At 47.8% G+C, this 24,093-nt stretch overlaps 1 pseudogene; it reads left to right on the top strand.

The window, feature by feature from the left end:
• LOC116832358 (ecto-ADP-ribosyltransferase 3-like) overlaps positions 1–3,897 on the top strand; it is an 11,186-nt pseudogene extending 7,289 nt beyond the window's left edge.
• Positions 3,898–24,093: the final 20,196 nt, after the last annotated feature.

Genomic DNA, 24,093 nt, shown 5'->3' with positions numbered 1-24,093 from the left:
CCCGATCACCAGGAGTTTTCAAAGATATGGCCAATGGCTCTGCAATCACATCCGCCAACTCCTTTAGCACCCTCAAATGCAGCGCATCCAGCCCCATGGACTTGTGCTCATCCATCTTTTCTAAAAAGTCCTGAACCACTTCTTTCTCCACAGAGGGCTGGTCACCTCCTCCCCATATTGTGCTGCCCAGTGCAGCAGTCTGGGAGCTGACCTTGTTCATGAAGACAGAGGCAAAAACATCATTGAGTACTTTAGCTTTTTCCACATCCTCTGTCACTAGGTTGCCTCCCTCATTCAGTAAGGGGCCCACACTTTCCCTGACCTTCTTCTTGTTGCTAACATACCTGAAGAAACTCTTCTTTTTACTCTTAACATTCCTTGCTAGCTGCAACTCCAAGTTGGAACTGGCCTTCCTGATTTCACTCCTGTATGCCTGAGCAATATCTTTATATCTTCCACTTCTTGTAAAGCTTCTATTTTGTGTTTAAGATCAGCAAAGATTTCACTGTTAAACCAAGCTGGTCTCCTGCCATATTTACTATTCTTTCTACACATCGGGATGGTTTGTTTCTGAAACCTCAATAAGGATCCCTTAAAATATAGCCAGCTCTCCTGGACTCCTTTCCCCCTCATATTATTCTCCCAGGGGATCCTACCCATCAGTACCCTGAGGGAGTCCAAGTCTGCTTTTCTGAAGTTCAGGGTCCATATTCTGCTGCTCTCCTTTCTTCCTTATGCCAGGATCCTGAACTCGACCATCTCATGGTCACTGCCTCCCAGGTTCCCATCCACTTTTGCTTCCCCTACTAACTCTTCTCTGTTTGTGAGCAGCAGGTCAAGAAGAGCTCTGTCCCTACTTGGTTCCTCCAGCACTTGCACCAGGAAATTGTCCGCTACACTTTCCAAAAACTTCCTGGATTGTCTGTGCACCGCTGTATTGCTCTCTCAGCAGATATCAGGGTGATTGGAGTCTCCCATGAGAACCAGGGCCTGTGATCTAGTAACTTCTGTTAGTTGTCAGAAGAAAGCCTCGTCCACCTCAACCCTCGGGTCTGGTGATCTATAACAGACTCCAACCACGACATCACCCTTGTTGCTCACACTTCTAAACTTAATCCAGAGACTCTCAGGTTTTTCGCAGTTTCATACCGGAGCTCTGAGCAGTCATACTGCTCTCTTACATGCAATGCAACTCCTCCACCTTTTCTGCCCTGCCTGTCCTTCCTGAACAGTTCATATCCATCCCTGACACTACACCAGTCATGTGAGTTATCCCACCAAGTCTCTGTTATTCAATCACATCATAATTCCTTGACCGTGCCAGGACTTCCAGTTCTCCCTGCTTGTTTCCCAGGCTTCTTGCATTTGTGTATAGGCATTTAAGATAACTCGCTGATTGTCCTGCTTTCTCAGTATGAGGCAGGAGTCCTCCCCTCTTGCACTCTCCTGTTCGTGCTTCCTCCTGGTATCCCATTTCCCCACTTACCTCGGGGCTTTGGTCTCCTTCCCCTGGTAAACCTAGTTTAAAGCCCTCCGCACTAGGTTAGCCAGCCTGCTTGCGAAGATGCTTCTCCCTCTCTTCGTTAGGTGGAGCCCATCTCTTCCTAGCACTCCTCCTTCTTGGAACATCATCCCATGGTCGAAGAATCCAAAGTCTTCTCTCTGACACTTCCACAATTCGACAATCTCTACCCGGACCTTTTCCTTCCACAGGGAAGATGGACAAGAACACCAATTGTGCCTCAAACTCCTTTATCCTTCTTCCCACAATCACATAGTCTGCAGCTATCCACTCAAGGTCATTCTTGGCAGTATCATTGGTGCCCGCGTGGAGAAGCAGGAAGGGGTAGCGATCTGAGGGCTTGACGAGTCTTGGCAGTCTCTCCGTCACATCGTGAATCCTAGCTCCTAGCAAGCAGCACACTTCTTGGTTTTCTTGGTTGGGGCGGCAGATGGATGACTCAGTCCCCCTGAGGAGGGAGTCCCCAACCACCACCACCCTCCTCCTTCTCTTGGGAGTGGTGGTCGTGGAACCCCCATCCCTAGGACAGTGCATCTCATGCCTTCCAATCACTAGAGTCTCCTTCTGCTCCCTTCTCTCAGATGTATCATCTAGTCCACTCTCCGCATTAGTACCTGTGGAGAGAACATGAAAACGGTTGCTCGCCTGTATCTCCATTGCTGGTACATGGACGCTCTTTTTCTTCTTCTGGAGGTCACATGTTGCCAATTTTCTTCACAATCCATCTGTCCCACTGCTCATCCTGCTGTGATTCTTCAGAACGTTGTGCCCGCAGTAGCATATCCTGACGTCTGTCCAGGAAATCTTCATTTTCTCATATGCAATGCAGGGTTGATGCTTGTTTCTCCAGTCCTTGAACCTTCTCTTCCAATATGGAGATCAGCTTGCACTTTGTACAGACAAAGTTGCTTCCGTCCTTGTGGAAGAAAGAAAAACATGACACATCCTGTGCAGGTCACAATAGCTGAATGCTCACCATCCATATTATCTTCCTTCTAAGAGCTTCGTCAGCTGTTGCAGCAACTACTCAGGGAAGCCTGCAAGATGAAAGCCTCAATGGGCTCTCCCAAGGCGAACTCCCAGTCAAACTCTCTCTGTTCGCTACTTAGCTGGTTCGCAACTGGCTGCCTTTTTATAACAGTCAGGCCCACCTGGAAGAAAGCACTCCAAATTCACACTTTTCAAACAATCAGTCAAGCACACAATCAAACTGACAAACTGTCCCCGCAACAAACACTCAGATACTCACCAACACAGCCCCCCTAATGCAGCACTTAGCGTACCTCCTCATGGGCAGATCCCAGTCAAACTCCTTCTGTGAACGTCTCGGCTGTTCGCCACTTCCAGTGCTCCCGACCCTGGGACAGCCTGCTTAGTGGACTGCCCCAGAGCTGACGCTCCATTCTCTTGTATGGAGAATTTCAAAATTTTTGATTTTCATGTCAAATCAGAACAAAACAAAATTTTGAAATATCAAATCCTCCACAAAATGGACTGGGCCTTCTCTGCCCAGCTCTACATTTTACCCCTAAGAGAATAAAAAAAACAACCAAACAGAAATGTTACTGGTGTCTGCAGCCAATGTTTCATAGACTCATGTCTTTATTATTCATAACTGGTCTGGAATACAGTTACGCAGCAGACAACAAGCTCCAAATCACAGTCTCTGGGACTGACTTGGGTGAAACACACTCACTAATGACTGATACCAAAGGAATAAGCAGGCTGAGGAGGGAGGAAGCAGGTGAAATCTCACCAGTGAGGTGAATGTCCCAGGCTGTAGTGTCCTGCTGAGGTGAAATGGATTAACGTCTCTCTGCAATAAGCAGGTTCCAGTACCTGTTGGGAAGGACACCTTTGTCCAGCTTTAAGGATCTCTGTCAGTGTGAAATAATTTCCTATCAATTTTTTGGTCCACTTTTTCCTATTAACAGCTACCAGAGGCGGCCTGGCCTTCCCCGATGAGCTGAGCCCGTCACTGTTCGGAGGATCCATCATCTTGGTCCACGCTGCTGCTCTGAAGCTGTTTGCTGGTTTCTAAATTGTCCTATTTGTGTTACTCACTTTTCCTCTCTAACACAAATCATGGTGATGGGACTTGCCAGATCCAAAGCTGTCCTGCTATTCTGCCAGCGTTCCAAAGGGAAACCAGGAACATGGAGGGAGTGTCGCTGGTACCTGCTTGGGCAAGCTTTGTTTATACGTTATCAATGAGTAGATCTAAATGGAAGCTCATAGTTCTATTCCAAATGGGATTTGTCTTACAGCGCTAGAGCTATAAATGGGTGGACATTAGATAACAGTTACTTGTATTCCAGTCAAGGTAGAATTTTTGTACCGACTTCTGATAACTTCAGCAAAAGACTTTTAAGAAATGAACTAAGTTGGAGTATTTTCATGAATACAGTAGATGGGTTTAATCTGTGTCTCGGCCAGGTGAATCTGTAACAGTGCAGTTTGTGGGGTCCCATGTCTATATCTCTCAGTGACTTTCATATCAGATTTTCTCAGAAGATTATATTTCTAACTGGTGGGCTCAAAGGCCGAATTCTGGGCTAGTTTACCCACCTGCCGGCCCACTGACTGTCGTGGGATTGCATGCTCAGAACTTCCATGCATGAGAACAGTGCTTCACAAATCAATTAACGCTAGTTGCTGTTTAATAAATTGTATTTGCTTTGAACTGTATGTAATGATCAAGAACAAATTGCCTTGTGGATAGCGGAGAAGCAATAGACGTGGTATATCTTGACTTTAGTAAGTAAAGATTTTTATACTGTCTCGCATGACCTTCTCATAAACAAACTAGGCAATATGTAATGATCAATGGGTCAGGGAAGGGAAGTGTCCAGTGAGGAAGGAGAGAGTACCCTGGAGTGGAGACATCCTAGCCCCTGCCCTAAGTGACCACAACAAGGTTGGGGGTTGAGCCCCCCAGGAATCCTGAGCCCAGCCTTGTCAGGGCTACGAGGACTCTGCCAGACAGGAGAACGTAAGGGGAGTCCTCAAGGGCACGGAGGCCTCTGGGTAAAGGAAGTGGGAGTGAGGACTCAGATCCTTTCACTAGCCCAATTCACCAGGGCAGTGTATAAGCCAGGAAAGTTCCCCACAATAGCAGGACCATTCCCCCGCTTACATCTAGACCAGAGGTTTTCAACATTTTTCACTGGCAGATCCCCAGACATCTACAGCATCATGATTTCATGTTAAGGCAAAATGGCATTAGGGGCAAGAAAATCCTGTAATGTAATCAAAGGGCTGGTCTACACTAGGGGAGGGGATCAATCTAAGATACACAACTTCAGCTACGTGAATAATGTAGCTGAAGTTGAAATATCTTAGATCGAGTTACCTACGGTCCTCATGGTGCGGGATCAAGGTCCACGGCTCCCCCTGTCCACTCCGCGACCGCCGTTCGCGTTGGTGGAGTTCCGGAGTCGACAGGAGCGCGTTCGGGGATCAATATATCGCGTCTAGATGAGACGCGATATATAGATCCCCGAGAAATCGATTGCTACCCGCCGATACGGCCGGTAGTGAAGACGTACCCAAAGTGTCTCCACTTTTTAATGATAGATCATAGAATTTCTAGGGGCAGTGCCTGGGGAAATCCGCATTGTCCTCCCCTCAGCCCTAGAGAAGATATCTGAAAAGGTAATACAATCTGGGATTATACTGAGCATTTTGCAGGGCATTTGGATATGTCTGTACTGTAATAAAATATCAGCAGCTGGTCTGTGGCCGCTGACTCAGACTGATGGGGTGATAAAATTGCAGTGTAGATGTCTGGGCTCAGACTGGAGCCTGAGCTCTGGGACCCACCCCTTTACAGGGAGCCTAAACAGCTACACTGCAATTTTATAGCCCTGCTGTCCAAGCCCTGTTGCAGTGTAAACAGACCCTTCATTCCTACTAGAAATCACAGGAGACACTATAGCCTATTGCGTCTATGGAATGCAGCTCCATTAGTGGTAACACAGCAAGATAACAGAGGAGGAATGTACAAAAACTCAGTACTGGGTTCGGAAAAGGTTGCAAATGTGGGGTTTTACAGTGAAAAGGTGGTGTTCTCTACTTGAGAGTCAAGTTATTTCTTTGGGCTTCCATTCAAAAGTGGACACTGCCCTTAACAAAGGAAACATGAGAATGTGTCTGCAACAAAGCTGCAATATTTTTTGACAGTGTCAAACTACCATGGAAGAGCCATTTCGATTGAAGAAGCATCACCCAGCCCTTTATTGATAAAAGAAATATGAAATGTGTTTAGATTCTTTTTCCACACACTTGTTCTGTACACACATCACACCCCTACTTTTCCGACCCATTCACTCTGTGCGCATTTCCATCCCATCAATCCCTGGCACAGCTCAGCAGTTGCCTACACCAGGGGAAGTTCCCCCTCTCCAGTAAATACCCCAGCCCTGTTGCTCCCCACTCCTGTCCTGATCTTGCTTTCACTGAGCAAGACACTACCAAGGCTTAGTCCCCATGTCACTGGCTCTCTGGCAGGATCCAGTCTCCAAATTCCAGTGCCTGGCTCCCTTTCCCAGGCCAGAAAATCAACCCCCAAAGACTCAACTCCCCAGTAGGCCCTCCAACTAAGGAGTCAGCTCAGCAGGTGAACAGGAGAGGCAAATAGGTGAATTTTGGAGGACGGAGCTGTGGATCCAGTGCATGGAAGTAAAGGGAATTAGTGAGTTGTGTGTTGGTCTGTTTGCTGGTCTGTTTGTTTGTGTCTCTGAGAGGGCCGTCTGACTGTGAGGCTTGGGCCTAGGGTCAGCCCTGGTGTTTGACATCCGAGTTGTTTAACCCCCATTAGTGGGGTGGCGAGGTGCCCAGTTTTTGACTGGGAAGTCCTGTTGAAGAAGGGACCTGACAGTGTCTGGTGAAATTTACTGACCGAACATGTGAAGTCTGGTTACTGCTGGCGGAGAAGGCAAGGAGGCGCTGGGTCATCACCTGCACCAGCCTCTACTCAGCCGGGGCCACCTCCGACCTGAATCAGGTGACTGCAGCTTCCAGCCCCGGCTCTGCAGGCAAATCCTTCCCAGTCTGGGCAGGGGAGAGAGGTAAATAGCAGTGAACGATGAGGGATGGGGGAAAGAGGAGCAATCGGGGGAAGGGCTTGGGGGGCAGAGAGACAGGGGCGGGGCCTCAGGGGGAGAAGCAGGGAGGGGGAAGTTCCGGCACTCCTGCTGGAGTATCCAGTTTTTAAATATTACCAAATTGGCAACCCGACCCGTTAGCCAAGGGGCAGAACTAAGTGGCAAGGCCCAGTGTAAACAGTTGTTAGTTGCCAAGCAAGCACTTGAACAGGCACTTGGGTGAGGAACTGAAATATTGAGCTATGTCGTTATTTTAGCTCCACTCCCTGGAACAATGATCAATAGACCTGCCTGGCCAGCTGGTTTTGTGCAGTTTAGTCCACAGATATCCGCATCTTATCCGTTGACCATTTTTTGTGGATAGTGGAGCAGGTGCGGATAGAACCGCTCAGAGATCTACTCACCTGCGGTGCTTGGCCCACAGTGTCCAGCCTGGGCCGCCCGGGGAGTGTGGCATGCTTGAGGCTGGCGCCCAGCAGCCAGTGGCTGGGTCTGGGTGGCAGGTCGGAGTCAGGGCTGTCCAGCACCCGCTCGCCATGTCACTTCCCATCCAGTGGCTCAGGCCCCTTGAGCAGTGGCAGCGTCCCCACCATGATGGCTCGGTCCACCAGCTCCTGGACAGCAGGGGCCAGGGGCCAGGGGCCAGGGCCCACCCCCGGATGCAGGGATTTGGAGTGGGTGGGGACCTAGTGCCACACCCTTCCACCTCACTGTGATGCAACACACACTGCTGCTGCCAGGTATTGTTGCTCACGAGCAGCCAGGAGCAGCATGCAATGTGACACTCCTTCTCCCAGCCCCACCTCCACATACCCTCTTCTCCTCGAGACTCTGCCCCCGCCCTGCCCCTTACCCCCAGTCCCTAACCTCGTGCTGCCTCTTCCCTGAAAGACACCCCCTTCCCACTTGATCATCTTTGCTCCCTTCCCCCCTTCGAGACAGCTTGCTGCTGTGGGTGCGGATGCAGATAGAGGTAAAAGATGGCTAGCGGATCACAGGTTGATCCTGGTGGATAAAGATCCACATTTTTGTATCTGTGCAGGACTCCAGTTGGAACCATGATGAAGCCTGTGCTGATCCTCTTGAAATACAGTGAAACCCTGCTATAACGCGATGTTTGGGGTCCAAAAAATTCCATCACGCTAAATGCAGGGTTGTGGTATAGTGGGGTTTCAAGCCGGTCATGTTCCCAACGCGGTGCATTTGATGTGCACCACCTAGTGCCTAGTGCCCAGCAGGGGAAAGAAGCCATGGCCCCTCGCCTGCCAGGGACAGAGAACTCCAGGGCTGCAGACGCTGGTGCTCTCTGTCCCCGGCAGGCACGGGGCTGCGGCTTCTCTCTGGCTTCAAGAGGAGCTGTGGCCTCGCCCCTGCCGGGGACAGAGAACTCCAGGGCTGCGGGTGCTGGTGCTCTCTGTCCCCGGCAGGCTTCTCTCCCCTGCTGGGCACTAGGCAGGGGTACATCAATGTCCTGGCAGGCACCATGGCGTTGGGGACCACTGGTATTAGGCCTTAAAGAGGAGCCAACTTATGATCGCGTTATATGCGATTTCATGTTATGACAGGGCATGTTATTGCAAGGTTTGACTGTATTTGTATATTCAAACCTTGCTGGAAATCCCTCAGATAAACACTTGAGCCTTGCCAGTGAAGCATGCTGTATTTTGTTCTCCAGGGTATGCATGCAGCCCTATTGTCTTAGAATCATAGAAATGTTGAGCTGAAACGGATCTCAAGAGCTGTGTCTGTTGGATGCTCACCCTGGATTTCCATCCTGGAAAATCTATATTGATGCTTTACAGGGTGATGCTGTTGTAACACCAACAGACTCTGGTAGTCGGCGGGCAGGATCGAACCTGGGACCTCTGGAGCTTTGTGCATGAGCCTCTACGGCATGGGTTACATATTTCCCCTAGCTGAGGAAGTGCGTCCTGAGCTTCAGGGACTTCCCAGTTGAAATCCCGGACAAGCCTCGACTTGTAAAGCCAACAGACCCCGATCATTAGTGGGCGGGTGTACTGGGGTGATCACCTGCTCCTGCCCTGAGGGGCCTGAAATCACCCCTGGGAGAGGGCTGAGGCTGCTTGAGGGCTGCTGCTAGGGAGAGTAGCAAGCCTCAGCTGAGTGGGAAAACAGCCACAGCTGGGGCCATGCCCCAATCAGACTGTAGCTGACTCTCCCTCTAGCTCTCGAGGAAGAAGGGCCTGGCTGCCTGGAAGCTGACAAAGATACCTAGAGTGGAACAGGGCTGGGGAAAAGCCAGAGGAGCTGGGGAGCTCCAGCCTGGAGAACCCCCAGGCTAAAGGCCTTGATAAAGGCCAGAACAGATACTGGGGCTACAGAGGGGCAGCCTGGGGTAGGCAAAGGCAGCAGGTCCAAACCCCCCTTTGCCAGTGATGAATGGCATGTACACTGCAGCCTGTCCCAGTGTGCGGGGGCTAGACGGGGACTGGCAGTAGCCAAGGACTGAGCTGAGGTGGGGATAGGGAGTTGGGGGTTCCCCTGAGAGAGCAGACCCAGAGACTGTGGGGGTATTGCCAGGGGGCAGCCCCCAAGGGAAAGGGGCACTGTGGTCCATAAGGGACATGGGGGCCAGCGGCAAGTGGGACACCAGCCTGCAGAGGGTGTTCCGGAGGCTGGCAAGCTAATTCCCTGGACAACCAACAAGAGGCGCTACACCAGTGAGTCCCGCCCTGTGATAGCAGGATTGAATCTGGGGCATCTGGAGCTTACTGCATGAGCCTCTACAGTAGGGGTGGGCAAACAACAGCCTGGGGGCCACATCCGGCCCTTCAGACATTTTAATCCAGACTTCGAGCTCCCGCTGGGGAGCAGGGTCGGGGGCTTGCCCCGCTCCGTGCTGTGGCTCCACACGGCTTCCGGAAGCAGTGGCATGTCCCCACTCTGGCTCCTACATGTAGGGGCAGCCAGGGGGCTCCGCACACTGCCCCCGGCCCCAAGTGCTGCCCTCGCAGCTCCCATTGGCCAGGAACCAGGCCAGTGAGAGCTGCAGGGGTGGCACCTGTGGATGGGGTAGCGTGCAGAGCCACCTGGATGCACCTCCATATAGGAGCCAGAGGGGGAACATGCCGTTGATTCTGGGAGCTGCTTGAGGTAAGCGCTGCCCAGAGCCTGCATCCCTGACCCCCTCCTGCACCCCAACCACCTGCCCTAGTACTGATACCCCTCCTGCCCTCTGAGCCCCTCAGTCCCAACCCAGAGCATCCTCCTACACCCCCAACCCCTCATCCCCGGAGCCCACACCGCCAGCTGGAGCCAGGGCAGGATTAAGAATTTTAGAGGTCCGAAGCACTGAAAAGATTATGGTGCCACCCCATATGTAATTCAAAACAATATTATATGATAAAATAAAATTTTATTTTTTGAAATGACACAAAAAACTTACACGTATGCCGAAATTAAAATAGCTTCTTTCTAGGTTTTCTGATTGCAAAATTCTGGATAAGTTCATCGAAGCTGACTCGACGAAGCACATCTAGTTCCATACACAATAGGGAAAGTGAATCAAGTCTGTCCTGACACATTGTTGTTCTTTGAGGGTTTTTTATTCTTTTCAACTGAGAAAAAGAGCGTTCTGCAGAGCAGTTAATAATCATCAATGTTAGAAAAATACATAGTGTGATCATTTGGAAATACACATTGTATTCTGTCTTTCAATATTGTGTCATGAAGATCAATGTGATTGAATTTCATTTTTCCTGTTTCATTAAACTTTGCGTGCATATAACAGTGGAACTGCCATACTTCTGCACAGAAATTCATGTTCAAGTCAACAGGGTATGAGTCAACTAGCTTTTGGGAACCTTGTGAATATTGTTCGTCAGATAAGTCTATATCGTTTAGAAAAGAAAATCTACTTGATACTTTTTGTACATTTCACGTCTCCTCTTCATATGAGCTTCAAGGGTATCAATTATAGTGTAGTAAGTAGATACGCAAAATTTGTCTCTAGGATTCAATGCTGTTTCTGTTGCACTGCTATCATTTGCTTGTTTTTTCCCGATTCACTTGTGGGACTGGGCTTCTTTGTAGTTAGTATCAGGGAAGATATCTTTTGATATGTCTTCCAATCTTTCAAAATCATTCCTCAAAGTGCGTAAGTGGTCTGCTAATGATTGACAGAGATCTGCACATGTTTTCAAATCCAATTCTTTTTCTTTGAGAGCTTGACTTGTGTGGTAAAAGTGTTGTAAAATTTCATTCCACATGGTCAACGTAAATACAAACTCTAGTTCTTGCATCTTGTTTACAGAGTTTTCTGTCTCTCGTATAGTTTCTCCCCTTCTCCCTTTTATGATTGGTCTTCAACTATACTTTCTAATGCATCCACAATCTTTGAGTAGGACTCCAGAATTGCACTTGTTGCCACTGCATGTGCCTCCCAGCAAGTATCAGAAAGAGATTTCAACCCACGATCATTGCCCAAATATGTTCTAAGAACTGCCCATCAGTGTGGTGAGGCAGAGAAAAATGTATAAAGTAACTGGACTGCTGAGAAAAACCTCACTGCCACTGGACAACAATCAACAGCACTGCGGCCAACAAGATTGAGAGAGTATGCAGCACATGGTATGAATATGGCATATTTATTCTGTTCTAAAAGCTTCTTCTGCATTCCTTGATAACACCTTGACATATTGGCAGTGTTGTCATGAGATTGACCTCTGCACTTTAAGAAATCTATTTCGCAAACTTGGCACCGATAATGCAGTACTTGATTTGCCATTTCTTCACCAGTGTGGCTTTTCAAATTGAGGAACATTATAAATCGTTCAACTGGTTTTCCATCTGAGGGAGACACATATCTTAGAACAATACTCAATTTATCAATATGTGAAAGATCAGGTGTAGAGTCGATAGATAAACTGAAGTACCCAGCAGTACTTATTTCATCCATAATAGCTGAACAAACTTTGTCACTCATTAGACCAATGGGTTCATCACATATTGCCTTGGAGAAGTATGATGGGTTACCTTTACCAGCATTCCCATATTTTGAGATACGGCCTGCTAAAAATGGGTCAAACTGAGCCACAAGCTCCAACAATCCAAAGAAATTTCCATTCTGCAATGATCCAAATGTGTCATTTGATCCCCAGAAAGGCAGACCACATTCAGCTAATATTTGAATAAAGCTATAACACGCTGCAAGACATGTTGCCAGTATTCACACTCCCCTTTAATTTGTTCTTCCAATTTTTGTGTCAATCCAAAGTCCTGTCTTCGATTTAAATATGTCAACATTGAATCTCTGCGAATAGTGTTATTTTCATGTTGTTCAATTAAAACAGTATTCCGCCAGTCACTAAATCCATCTGCAGCAAACTGGGATGTTGAAGTTTTATATACAAAAAGTTTGCAAACAAAACAGTACACAGGCCCTGTTGATGGCAAATACAGTAGCCATTCTCAAATGCATTTCTCACCATTCACTTGCATGCTGAAAAATATTTTTTGTGGACAATATCTTGCTTGTTTCCCATTGGTAAAAGTCCGATGTGATTTCTCAAATGGCCTGGTGTGGTGTTGACAGTCATTTGGTCCACATCCAGTAAGCTACATCATCGGTACTGAAATCAACCCACATACCAGGATCTTTTCTCCTATTATTTACTGTATGAGCAGGTTCAGTCTCTGACACATCCACACCTTCTAGAACAGTGTCTGTTTTACCACCAGGAGTAGGATGATCAGTTACAGTCTCTGACACATCCACATGTTCTGGAATGGCATTTGTTTCATCAATAGAAGAAGGGTCAGTCTCTGAAACACCTACAGGGTTTGGAACGATGTCTGTGTTATGGTGAGAAGATGTTAAGTCTGATGGATTCGCTTTGAAAAATGATGTCACCTTTGAAGATTTTGGAAAATTTCACTAGTTTTTTGTTTTGTTTCTTCCGCTGGTTTACATTTCTGTGCTCCACTCAGTTGGTTACATTTCATCCTGTCCCTTATTTCAGTTATCTGAGCTTAAAAAAAAAAATTACACAAGGTACACTATTTTTATGTATATATATATATAAGAAAGAAAAAAACAAATCAAGTACATATAACTCAGAAGAATATATCAATAATAAAACATAAATTTATTGCAACACATGACAGGATCTGATTTCCTCACATTATTTCGACCTACGTTAGCAGGACGCCTCTCTGGTTTAGGTGGGGATAAGTAATACAAACAGAACAGAAAAATGAGGGAAGAGTGTAAGGAAGTCTAACAAAGTTCTGATTTTTCCCATGATGACTCCTTCCCATGATGCTTTTTTTGAAATATCAAATATCAAATTTTTTCCCCAAAAAATCTCAGTTTTTTTGGTGCCCACTGCTTTGCTGGCAGGAGTGGCTCCAGGCCCCAGCACGCCAAGCGCATGCTTGGGGCGGCATGCCGTGGGGGGCTCTCTGCCGGTCTCCATGAGGGTGGCAGGCAGGGTTCTGGTGGCCCTCCCGCAGGCGTGCCTGCGGAGGGTCTGCTGGTCCTGCAGCTTCGGTGGAGCCGTGAGATCAGTGGACCCTCCACAGGCACACCTGCGGGAGGTCCACCAGAGCCGCGGGACCAGCAACCGGCAGAGTGCCCCCTGCGGCATGCCGCCCTGCTTGGGGCGGTGAAATGTCGAGAGCCGCCCCTGTTTGCTGGTGCCTTAAACATGTGCTTAGTCTGCCTATTGGGTAATCCAGCCCTGGCTGGAGCCCTCATCCCCCCACACACACACCCCAACCCTCTGCCCCAGTCCAGAGCCCCTTCGCACACCCTGAACTCCTCATTTCTGGCCCCATTCCAGAGTCCTCACCCCCTTCCACACTCCAACCCCCAATTTCATGAGCATTGGTGCCCCACCATACAACTTCCATACCCAGATGTGGCCCTTGGGCCAAAACGTTTGCCCACCCCTGCTCTACAGAATAAGCTGAAAGCTACATGGCCCTTAGCTATGGTTATTGAGAAGATTCATTAATCTAACTCTCTATATGGTCTCGGTGCCACTAGATGGTACAAAACACCAGACCCAGTAGGTGTGTGGGTTACACCAGTGGCTTTCAAACTTTTTTTCTGGGGACCCAGTTGAAGAAAATTGTTGATGCCCATGACCCAACGGAGCAGGGGATGAGGGGTTTGGGGTATGGGAGGGGCTCAGGGCTGGGGCAGAGGGTTGGGGTGCAAGGATGAGGGCTGTGGGGTGAGGCTGGGAATGAGGCATTCAGGGTGTGGGAGGGGGCTCTGGGTTGAGGCAGGGGGTTGGACTGGGGGTACAGACTTTGGGGTGGGGCTGGGGAAGAGGAGTTTGGGGTGCAGGAGGGGCTCCGGGTTTGAGGGGGCTCAGGGCTGGGCTCGGGCTGAGAATTTACAGCCAACGGCTCCCTGTCAGCGGTGCAGCCGAGATGCAGAGGCAGGCTTCCCACCTGTCCTAGCACTGTGGACTGCGCTGTGCCTGAAGCGGCCAGCAGCAGGTCCAGCCCCTAGGCGGAGGCACGCAAGCGGCTCCGCGTGGCTCTTGCCTGCAGGCACAGCCCTCCACGATTCCATTGTCCAGGAACTGGCCAGTGGGAATGCAAAGCCGGTTCTCGGGGTGAGGCAGCGCCCAGAGTCCTGTGGCCTCCCAGCCTAGAAATCGGACCCTCTGCTGGCCACTTCCAGGGTGCAGCACGGTGTTGGAGCAGGTAGGCACTAGGCTACCTTAGCTGGGCAGCACCATCGACCGGACTTTTAATGTCCCACTCAGCAGTGCTGACCAGAGCGACCCAGTGCCTTACATGCCATGATCCAGTACTGGGTCGCAACCTGAACTTTGAGAAATGCTGGGCTACATGGTGACGGGGTGGACTAGACCCTGAGATGCCCTACTGGAGGCCTTGTAACCCTGCCACACCCTGCCCCAGAAAAGAGCAGTAGAGAGGTCCTCCAAGCTGCCTAGAGTGGCTGTGTGGGAAGCCGCCAATCAGGGTCCAGCTGGTCAGTATAAGAAGAGCTGCAGGGCCAGCCTAGCAGGACTTCAGTTCCTTGCTAGAGCTGGATGGTGCTCCAGGCTGGTTGTTGGGACTCCAGAAGGACAAGGCTCTGAGGTAAGGGTGAAGAATGTGCGGGAGCCATGGGGAAGTGGCCCAGGCAATTACAGCAGCAACACTGTTTATTTAAAGGGACATTGCAGATGGCTTCTCTCTATAGGATCCCTGGGCTTGGCCCTGGAGTAGAGGGTGGGCCTGGTTCTGCCCCCAGCCACTGGTAAAGTGGCCTGGACTTTGAGGTACCCCAGAAGAGGAACTGAACTGTACTGGCCCAGATGAAGACCTGGGCCGGAGAGACCCTGAGGGGGTGAGGACACTGCCTCCAGGGATGGAGCCTTGGGGCACTGCTCTGGTTTGGAGCAGGAGCAAACAGAGACATCACAGAGGGCACTGAGAGAGGCCCCTGTTGGACTTGTACCCTGAAAGGGGTTTGTGTTCTTTTATCTCACAGACAGCACATGTATGACTTAGCCAGAGGGCTGAGTCACTGAAGAGCTACCACACCCAGAGGATGTTTATTAGGTGGTCAAAAAGCCACAATCAAGAAAGAGGAGAACTCGGGCTGAAAGGCCATCGTGGTTCAGTGAGGAAGTGAAGGCAGCATTTAGAAATAAAACACTATATAAGAAATGGGAAAAGTAGAAATAGATAGCACTCAATATAAATTAAAAGCTATCAAGTGTAGACAATAGATAAGGGATGCTAAAGACATCAAGAAAAACTCTGTTTGGTAGAGCTAAGGATAATAAGCTTTAAAGTACATTAGGAACACAAGAAATGTGCTAACACTGGTCTAGGCCCTTTATTAGGCATGGATAACTTGTATCCAAGAGTCTCAAAAGCATTAGCTGAGGAGATCTCCAGCCCACTGACATTAGATTTTAACCAAAATAATCAGGGAAATTCCAGAATATTGGAAGTTGTGCTAATATTCTAAATGAGCATGTAGGATGAAATGGGTAACTATAGGCTGGTTAGTCTGACATTAGTCCCAGGCAAATAACAGAAAAGCTGATATGAGGTTCTGTTGATAAAGAATTTAGGGATGGGGGTTCCACGACCACCACTCCCAAGAGAAGGAGGTGAGTGGTGGTGTCGGGGACTCCCTCTTCAGGGGGATGGAGTCATCTATTTGTCACCCTGACTGAGAAAACCGAGAGGTCTGCTGCTTGCCAGGAGCTAGGATTCACGATGTGATGAAGAGACTGCCGAGACTCATCAATCCCTCGGATCGCTACCCCTTCCTGCTTCTCCACGTGGGCACCAATGATACTGCCAAGAATGACCTTGAGCAGATCACTGCAGACTACGTGGCTCTGTGAAGGATTAAGGAGTTTGAGGTGCAAGTGGTGTTCTTGTCCATCCTCCCTGTGCAGGGAAAAGGCCCAGGTAGAGATTGTCAAATTGTGGAAGTCAATGAATGGCTACACAGGTGGTGTCGGAGAGAAGGCTTTAGATTCTTCGACCATGGGATGGTGTTCCAAGAAGGAGGAGTGGCAGGCAGAGACGGGCTCCACCTAACAAACAGAAGGAAAAGCATCTTCGCAAGCAGGCTGGCTAACCTAGTGAGGAGGGCTTTAAACTAGATTCACCAGGGGAAGGAGACCAAAGCCCTGAAGTAAGTGAGGAAATGGGATACTAGGAGGAAGCACAAGCAGGAGAGTGCAAGAGGGGAGGACTCCTGTCTCAGACTGAGAAAGTGGGACAAGCAGCGAGTTATCTTAAGTGCCTGTACACAAATGCAAGAAGCCTGGGAAACAAGCAGAGAGAACTGGAAGTCCTGGCACAGTCAAGGAACTATGATGTGAATTGGAATAACAGAGACTTGGTGGGATAACTCACATGACTGGAGTACTGTCATGGATGGATATAAACTGTTCAGGAAGGACAGGCAGGGCAGAAAAGGTGGGAGTTGCATTGTATGTAAGAGAGCAGTATGACTGCTCAGAGCTCCGGTATGAAACTGCAGAAAAACCTGAGAGTCTCTGGATTAAGTTTAGAAGTGTGAGCAACAAGGGTGATGTCATGGTGGGAGTCTGCTATAGACCACCAGACCAGGGGATGAGGTGGACGAGGCTTTCTTCTGGCAACTAACAGAAGTTACTAGATCACAGGCCCTGGTTCTCATGGGAGACTTTAATCACCTGATATCTGCTGGGAGAGCAATACAGCGGTGCACAGACAATCCAGGAAGTTTTTTTGGAAAGTGTAGGGGACAATTTCCTGGTGCAAGTGCTGGAGGAACCAACTAGGGGCAGAGCTCTTCTTGACCTGCTGCTCACAAACAGGGAAGATTAGTAGGGGAAGCAAAAGTGGATGGAACCTGGGAGGCAGTGACCATGAGATGGTCGAGTTCAGGATCCTGACACAAGGAAGAAAGGAGAGCAGCAGAATACAGACCCTGGACTTCAGAAAGCAGACTTTGACTCCCTCAGGGAACTGATGGGCAGGATCCCTGGGAGAATAACATGAGGGGAAAGGAGTCCAGGAGAGCTGGCTGTATTTTAAAGAATCCTTATTGAGGTTGCAGGAAAAAACCATCCCATGTGTAGAAAGAATAGTAAATATGGCAGGTGACCAGCTTGGCTTAACAGTGAAATCCTTGCTGATCTTAAACACAAAAAAGAAGCTTACAAGAAGTGGAAGATTGGACAAATGACCAGGGAGGAGTATAAAAATATTGCTCAGGCATGCAGGAGTGAAATCAGGAAGGCCAAATCACACTTGAGTTGCAGCTAGCAAGAGATGTTTAGAGTAACAAGAAGGGTTTCTTCAGGTATGTTAGCAACAAGAAGAAAGTCAAGGAAAGTGTGGGCCCCTTACTGAATGAGGGAGGCAACCTAGTGACAGAGGATGTGGAAAAAGCTAATGTACTCAATGATTTTTTTGCCTCTGTCTTCACAAACAAGGTCAGCTCCCAGACTGCTGCACTGGGCAGCACAGTATGGGGAGGAGGTGACCAGCCCTCTGTGGAGAAAGAAGTGGTTCAGGACTATTTAGAAAAGCTGGACGAAGCACAAGTCCATGGGGCTGGATGCGCTGCATCCGAGGGTGCTAAAGGAGTTGGCGGATGTGATTGCAGAGCCATTGGCCATTATCTTTGAAAACTCATGGCGATCGGGGGAGGTCCCGGATGACTGGAAAAAGGCTAATGTAGTGCCCATCTTTAAAAAAGGGAAGAAGGAGGATCCGGGGAACTACAGGCCAGTCAGCCTCACCTCAGTCCCTGGAAAAATCATGGAGCAGGTCCTCAAGGAATCAATTCTGAAGCACTTAGAGGAGAGGAAAGTGATCAGGAACAGTCAGCATGGATTCACCAAGGGCAAGTCATGCCTGACTAACCTAATTGCCTTTTATGATGAGAGATAACTGGCTCTGTGGATGAGGGGAAAGCAGTGGATGTGTTTATTCCTTGACTTTAGCAAAGCTTTTGATACGGTCTCCCACAGTATTCTTGCCAGCAAGTTAAAGAAGTATGGGCTGGATGAATGGACTATAAGGTGGATAGAAAGCTGGCTAGATCGTCGGGCTCAACGGGTAGTGATCAATGGCTCCATGTCTAGTTGGCAGCCGGTATCAAGCAGGAGTGCCCCAAGGTCGGTCCTGGGGCCAGTTTTGTTCAATATCTTCATTAATGATCTGGAGGATGGCGTGGACTGCACCTCAGCAAGTTTGCAGATGACACTAAACTGGGAGGAGTGGTAGATACGCTGGAGGGTAGGGATAGGATACAGAGGGACCTAGACAAATTAGAGGATTGGGCCAAAAGAAATCTGATGAGGTTCAACAAGGACAAGTGCAGAGTCCTGCACTTAGGACGGAAGAATCCCATTCACTGCTACAGACTAGGGACCGAATGGCTAGGCAGCAGTTCTGCAGAAAAGGACCTAGGGGTTACAGTGGACGAGAAGCTGGATATGAGTCAACAGTGTGCCCTTGTTGCCAAGAAGGCTAATGGCATTTTGGGCTGTATAAGTAGTAGGGGCATTGCCAGCAGATCGAGGGACGTGATCATTCCATATTAGGAAAAACTTTTTCACTAGGAGGGTGGTGAAGCACTGGAATGGGTTACCTAGGGAGGTGGTGGAATCTCCTTCCTTAGAGGTTTTTAAGGTCTGGCTTGACAAAGCCCTGGCTGGGATGATTTAGTTGGAGATTCGTCTTCCTTTGAGCAGGGGGTTGGACTAGATACCTCCTGAGGTCCCTTCCAACCCTGAGATTCTATGAAAGGCAAGGTATTCTTGCCATTCAACCTGTTTTTTTCACAAATAGGTCTCGGTAAAGGGACCTGATTTCATTTTTGGGTGAGATTATAAATTTTGCTGCTCATGGTAACTGGTTTGGCATAGTAATTAGATGTCTCTAAGGCAAGTGATCTAGTCCCGCCCAACATCCTGATAAAAAATCAGCACCAGACATAATGTCCATATTTAATGGCATCAAAATGCGTTAGCTGATATATCAAAAAAAGTAATTGTAAATAGGGAATCATCATCCAACGGGGGTGTTTGAAGTGGGGTCCTGTAGAGCCAAGTAGTATTCAATATTTTTATCAATGAGTTGGAAGAAAATATAAAATCATTGCTGGTAAAATTGGCAGATGATACAAAAATCGATGGAGTGCTAAATAATGATAGACAGGGCAGGTTAGTTACACAGGTCAGAGTGATCTAGGTACTAGATCACTCCCTAGATTATTTAGGGAAAATGGTCCTGCCTTTAGCAGGGGGTTGGACTAGATGACCTCATGAGGTCCCTTCCAACCTTTTGATTCTATGATTCTATGATACTTGATAAAGAGGGCTAATTTAAATAACACATTTTAATATAAAACAACACAGAGCAAACTATGTAGCTCACACTTACAAGATGAGGGACTGGAATAGGAGCAGGAAGTTGAATTGGCGAGACAATTACTGATACAGTTGTAACATTCTATATCTCGAGGGAGCGTCCTGTAACCCCCATATTCCTCATTTTTTATATAATCGTGATCTTACCTTCAAGGCATGCCCCATACGTAGCAGGGACAAAGCTGTTATCTGCTGAAGGTCATTTCTCTATCCATAGATGTATATCATTAATGCATATGAAGGTATGAGAATTGTGTTTTATAGTTTTCACTAAAACATGCTGTAAGCTGGGGAATCAGCCAGATATCAGCTCCCCAGAGGTGACAGCAAGGAAAGTAACCAGTGCCCGGATGGGGTGTCAAACAACCCATCAACAACCATTGTCCTGCAAGGGAGCTGCAATTCAATGACTTACCCGCACGAGGCCACACCAGAGAAATTGCTCAACCTTGCCTGGAGACTCAGTAATGCCCCCAGACAGGCCTGGACTTGTGTGTTCCCCAAGCACATGGGACTGAGGGTATAAAACAAAACAGAGCAGGTGCATACTTCACCTTTCTCCTGCCCCCACCTATGCTGCAAGCAACCAAGACACTCAGAAGAAAACTGAAGACTCCAACAGAGGAGACTGGCCCAGATTTAAGGGACAAACCTGTATATTAAACATAGGCGTGGACTCCGTGGGTGCTCTGGGGCTGGAGCACACACAGGGAAAAATTGGTGGGTGCTGAGCACCTGCCGGCAGCCCCCCTATCAGCTCCCGCTGGTGGGGCCACTGATCAGTGCCTCCCCCTCCCTCCCTGTGCTTCCTGCAATCAGCTGTTTTGTGGCATTGGGGAGGCTCCGAGGGGGAAGGAGCAAAGATGTGGCACACTCAGGGGACGGGGTGGAACTGGGCAGGAAGGGGTGGTGTGTGGCATGGGTAGGAAGAAGCGGGGTGGGGGTAGGGTCTTGGGGGAAGTGGTGGAGTGGGAGCGGGGCCTGGGGCAGAGCCAGGAGTCAAGCACCCCCTGGCACTTTTGAAAGTCAGTGGCTATGATATTCAGGACAGCAATATCCTGTAGGGGAGAAACTGTTTACTCTAGCTGTTGCCCAGTCTAGTACAGTTAAGAGTTTAGACAGCGTGCACTTTTTTCTTTTGGTAACTAACTGACTTTTTGCCTAACACTTCGTCACTTGAAATCTATCTTTTGTAGTCAATACATTTGTTTAACTGTTTATCTTTACCAGTGAGTTTGCCTGAAGGGTGTGGCAAATGTGCTGAGGTTTGCAAAGGCTGGTGTATGTCCACTTTCCATTGATGAAGTGGTGAGCCAATTAATTAATTTGCACTGCTCATCTTGAGCAGGGCAAGACAGTATATTCCTGGGGTACAGTGCTGGGAGCTGGGGGGATTTGGCTCTGGTGCCTTTCCCTACCTATGCTGTTACTCATTAGCCCTCATGCAATCCCAGGACAGTCAATGGGCAGGCAGGTGGGTAAACTAGCCCAGAATTGGACCTTTGATTTCACCAATTAAAAATATCATCTTCTGAGCAAATTTCATATGGACGTAACTGACAGATCTAGACATGAGACCCCACAAACTGTCCTGTTACAGATTCACCTGGCCGACATACAGATTAAACCTATCTACTGTTTTAATTAAAATAGTTTGACTTAGTTCATTTCTTAGACATCTTTTACTGAAGTCATCAAAATCGGTACAGAAGTGCTGGCATGACAGGAATACAAGTAGTTTATTTATATAACAGACTCCAATTTATACCTCTACCATTGCAAGACAAATCCCACCTGGAATAGAACTATGAGCTTTCATTTTGATCTACTCATTGATAACGTATAATCAAAACTTGCCCAAGCAGGTACCAGCGACACTCCCTCCATGTTCCTGGTTTCCCTTTGGAACACTGGCAGAATAGCAGGACAACTTTGGATCTGGCAAGTCCCATCACCATGATTTGTGTTGGAGAGAAAAAATGAGTAACACGAATAGGACAATTGAAAAACCAGCAAACAGCTTCAGAGAAGCAACGTGGACCAGGATGACGGATCGTCTGAACAGTGAGGGCTCAGATCACTGGGGAAGGCCAGGCTGCCTCTGGTAGCTGTTAATAGGAAAAAGCAGATCAAAGAATTGATAGGAAATTATTTCACACTGACAGATCCTTAACGCTGGACACAGGTGTCCTTCCCAACAGCTACTGGAACCTGCTTATTGTAGAGAGACGTTAATCCATTTCACCTCAGCAGGACACTCCAGCTTGGGACATTCACCTCACTGGTGAGATTTCACCTGCTTCCTCCCTCCTCAGCCTGCTTTTTTCTTCAGTATCAATCATTGGTGAGCACTTTTCCCCCAAGACAGTTCCAGAGGCTCAGATTTGGAGCTTGTCTGCTGCTGTCCTAGCTTTCCTACCCAGATTTGAACCTTAGCGTTCATAAACTGAGAAGCTAGCATAAACTCCTCTAAGCTTAATTACCAGCTTAGATCTGATATCGCTGCCACCAGCCAAAAATTCCAGGGTTTTGGCTCCCTCTGGGTCTCTCCAAACCTTTCTGGGGGATCCCAAGACTCAGAGCTCTGAGTCTCTACCACAAAGGGAAATAAACCATTCCCCCCACCTCTCTCCACCCAGAATTTCCTCTTGGCTAACCTGAGAGTTTACTGATGCAACCTCTTACATCACAATACCAAGAAGCATGTCTCCTCTCTTCCACAAGAGACAACCAAGACAAGGAAACAGAAAAGATTCTATCTCTCTTCCCCTTAAGCTTCTTCCCGCCCTGGGACACTAGCAGAGTTAAACATAGAGAGCAGTTTTTCCCCTCCCTCTCTTCCCTTCTCCCACCAATTTCCTGGTGGGTCAACTAGAAACAAAAATCAAAGTCTTAAAAAGCAAAACTTTTAATAAAAGAAAGAATAGAATAACAGTTTCTGTAACCTAGAGTAAGATTCAGTGTTTTCAACGTATAGAAAATGAATAAACAATAGAAAAGGGATAAACGCTTACCCAAACCAATACAATTTATAAAGTACTTATAGCCAAATACACTAAAGAGCACCAGCCAGATACACAGATGCAAATACAGCAAATAATTTAAAGACTATACTTTGCTAACTTTTACTTACAACTGGGAAACAGAAGATTAGAGGACTGGAATGACCCTCTCATAGCTGAGAGAGCACAGAGCAGCAAAGACCCAACACAAGAAAAAACCCAATTCCTCCCTTAAGCTTTGAAAAATCCGGTTTCCTGATTGGTCCTCTTGTCAGTGTTTGGTTCCCTTTGTTAACCCTTTACAGGTAAAAAGAAATTAACCCTTAGCTATCTGTTTATGACAGCTGCATAAGTGTATCCAGTTTTTGTTGGTTCATTTTTATTGGCTTGAGGAAGAATGTAGAGCAGGCAGAGAGGCCCATCTATTTCAATGGAGATTTTGAAATTTCAAAATTTGGTTTATTCAACTTGGAATAAAAAAACCCAAATTTTAAATTCTCCACACAAGGGAGGGAGCTTCAGCTCTGGGCAGTCTCCAAGCAGGCTGTCCCAAGGTCGGGACACTGGAAGTCCAGGAGTTTATGACTCCTAGCAGCCGCCAGCCAAGCTGCCAAGGAGCCAGGCGGGTGAGCTGGCCAGACCCAGGCAGCATTCTGACAGAGCAGCGTAGAATCAAACCATCTCTGCAAAAGGTGAAGAGTTTGATGATTTGTTGAATTACAACGAGAAAATATTTTTTGGAATTTTCTGACTTGCTCTGCTAAAAATAGTCCTGTTTATGTTTAGTCCTTTGGGAATGTAGTTCACTGGGCTAAATGGGTCTAGTTATGAGAGGAGGAGATGGAGACACACTTGTGGTGCTGGTTAGGGGATGTGTGTTCAGCTTATAGTTCAGAACACCAAAGATGAATCTTGAGTGCTCTAAGGGGTTATTCTCCTTAAATTTTCTTTCCTGAAATCAACTGGCCTGGATTGAGTCAGAGGGAAAGTGCTCAGATACTAGTCAGAACTCCTTATGAGAACCTGGTAAATAAACAATATGCAGTTCACCTCACTTATTTCTCAAACTGTTTCACGTGACTGTTTCCATGGTGGTGCTCTCGCTCTTTGCACTTCAATACAGAGGTCGAGTCACTTTCAAGAATGAAAACAAAATTTTTCTTTCTTATCAGAGTTGTAACGCATGTTTGGGTTTCTCTCTATGGTACAAACAAGGTCAATGAAATGGGAGCTGCCCAGGTAGAATTTTCAACTGCATTCTAATTTCCGAAGAAATATAGGAACTGTTGGACAGGATCTAGTCTGGTGTCCTGTTCCCTGACTGAGGTGCCCAGCTGTATCAGGAACTGCAAGAAACCCAGCAGGAATAACCTACCATAGAGGAAATTTCTTCCCACCCTGGCAGTTAGTGACTGCCTTTTGTCCTCAGCCTAAGGTTTATTGCCCTTTAAAACATTAGATTTATCCTACGTAACACTGTGAGATTCTGTCTATATAAATGGCTAATTCTTTTTTTGATCTTGTGAGCTCTTGGGTCTGGAAAGGTTGTCAATGAGTTCCACAAGTTAACCTGCATTCTATATACA

Source organism: Chelonoidis abingdonii, chromosome 1 (genome assembly GCF_003597395.2).
Source record: "Chelonoidis abingdonii isolate Lonesome George chromosome 1, CheloAbing_2.0, whole genome shotgun sequence".
In the NCBI taxonomy this organism is placed as follows: domain Eukaryota; kingdom Metazoa; phylum Chordata; order Testudines; family Testudinidae; genus Chelonoidis; species Chelonoidis abingdonii.
The sequence above is the reverse complement of the archived record's forward strand: the minus strand, read 5'-3'. Positions and strand labels throughout refer to the sequence as shown.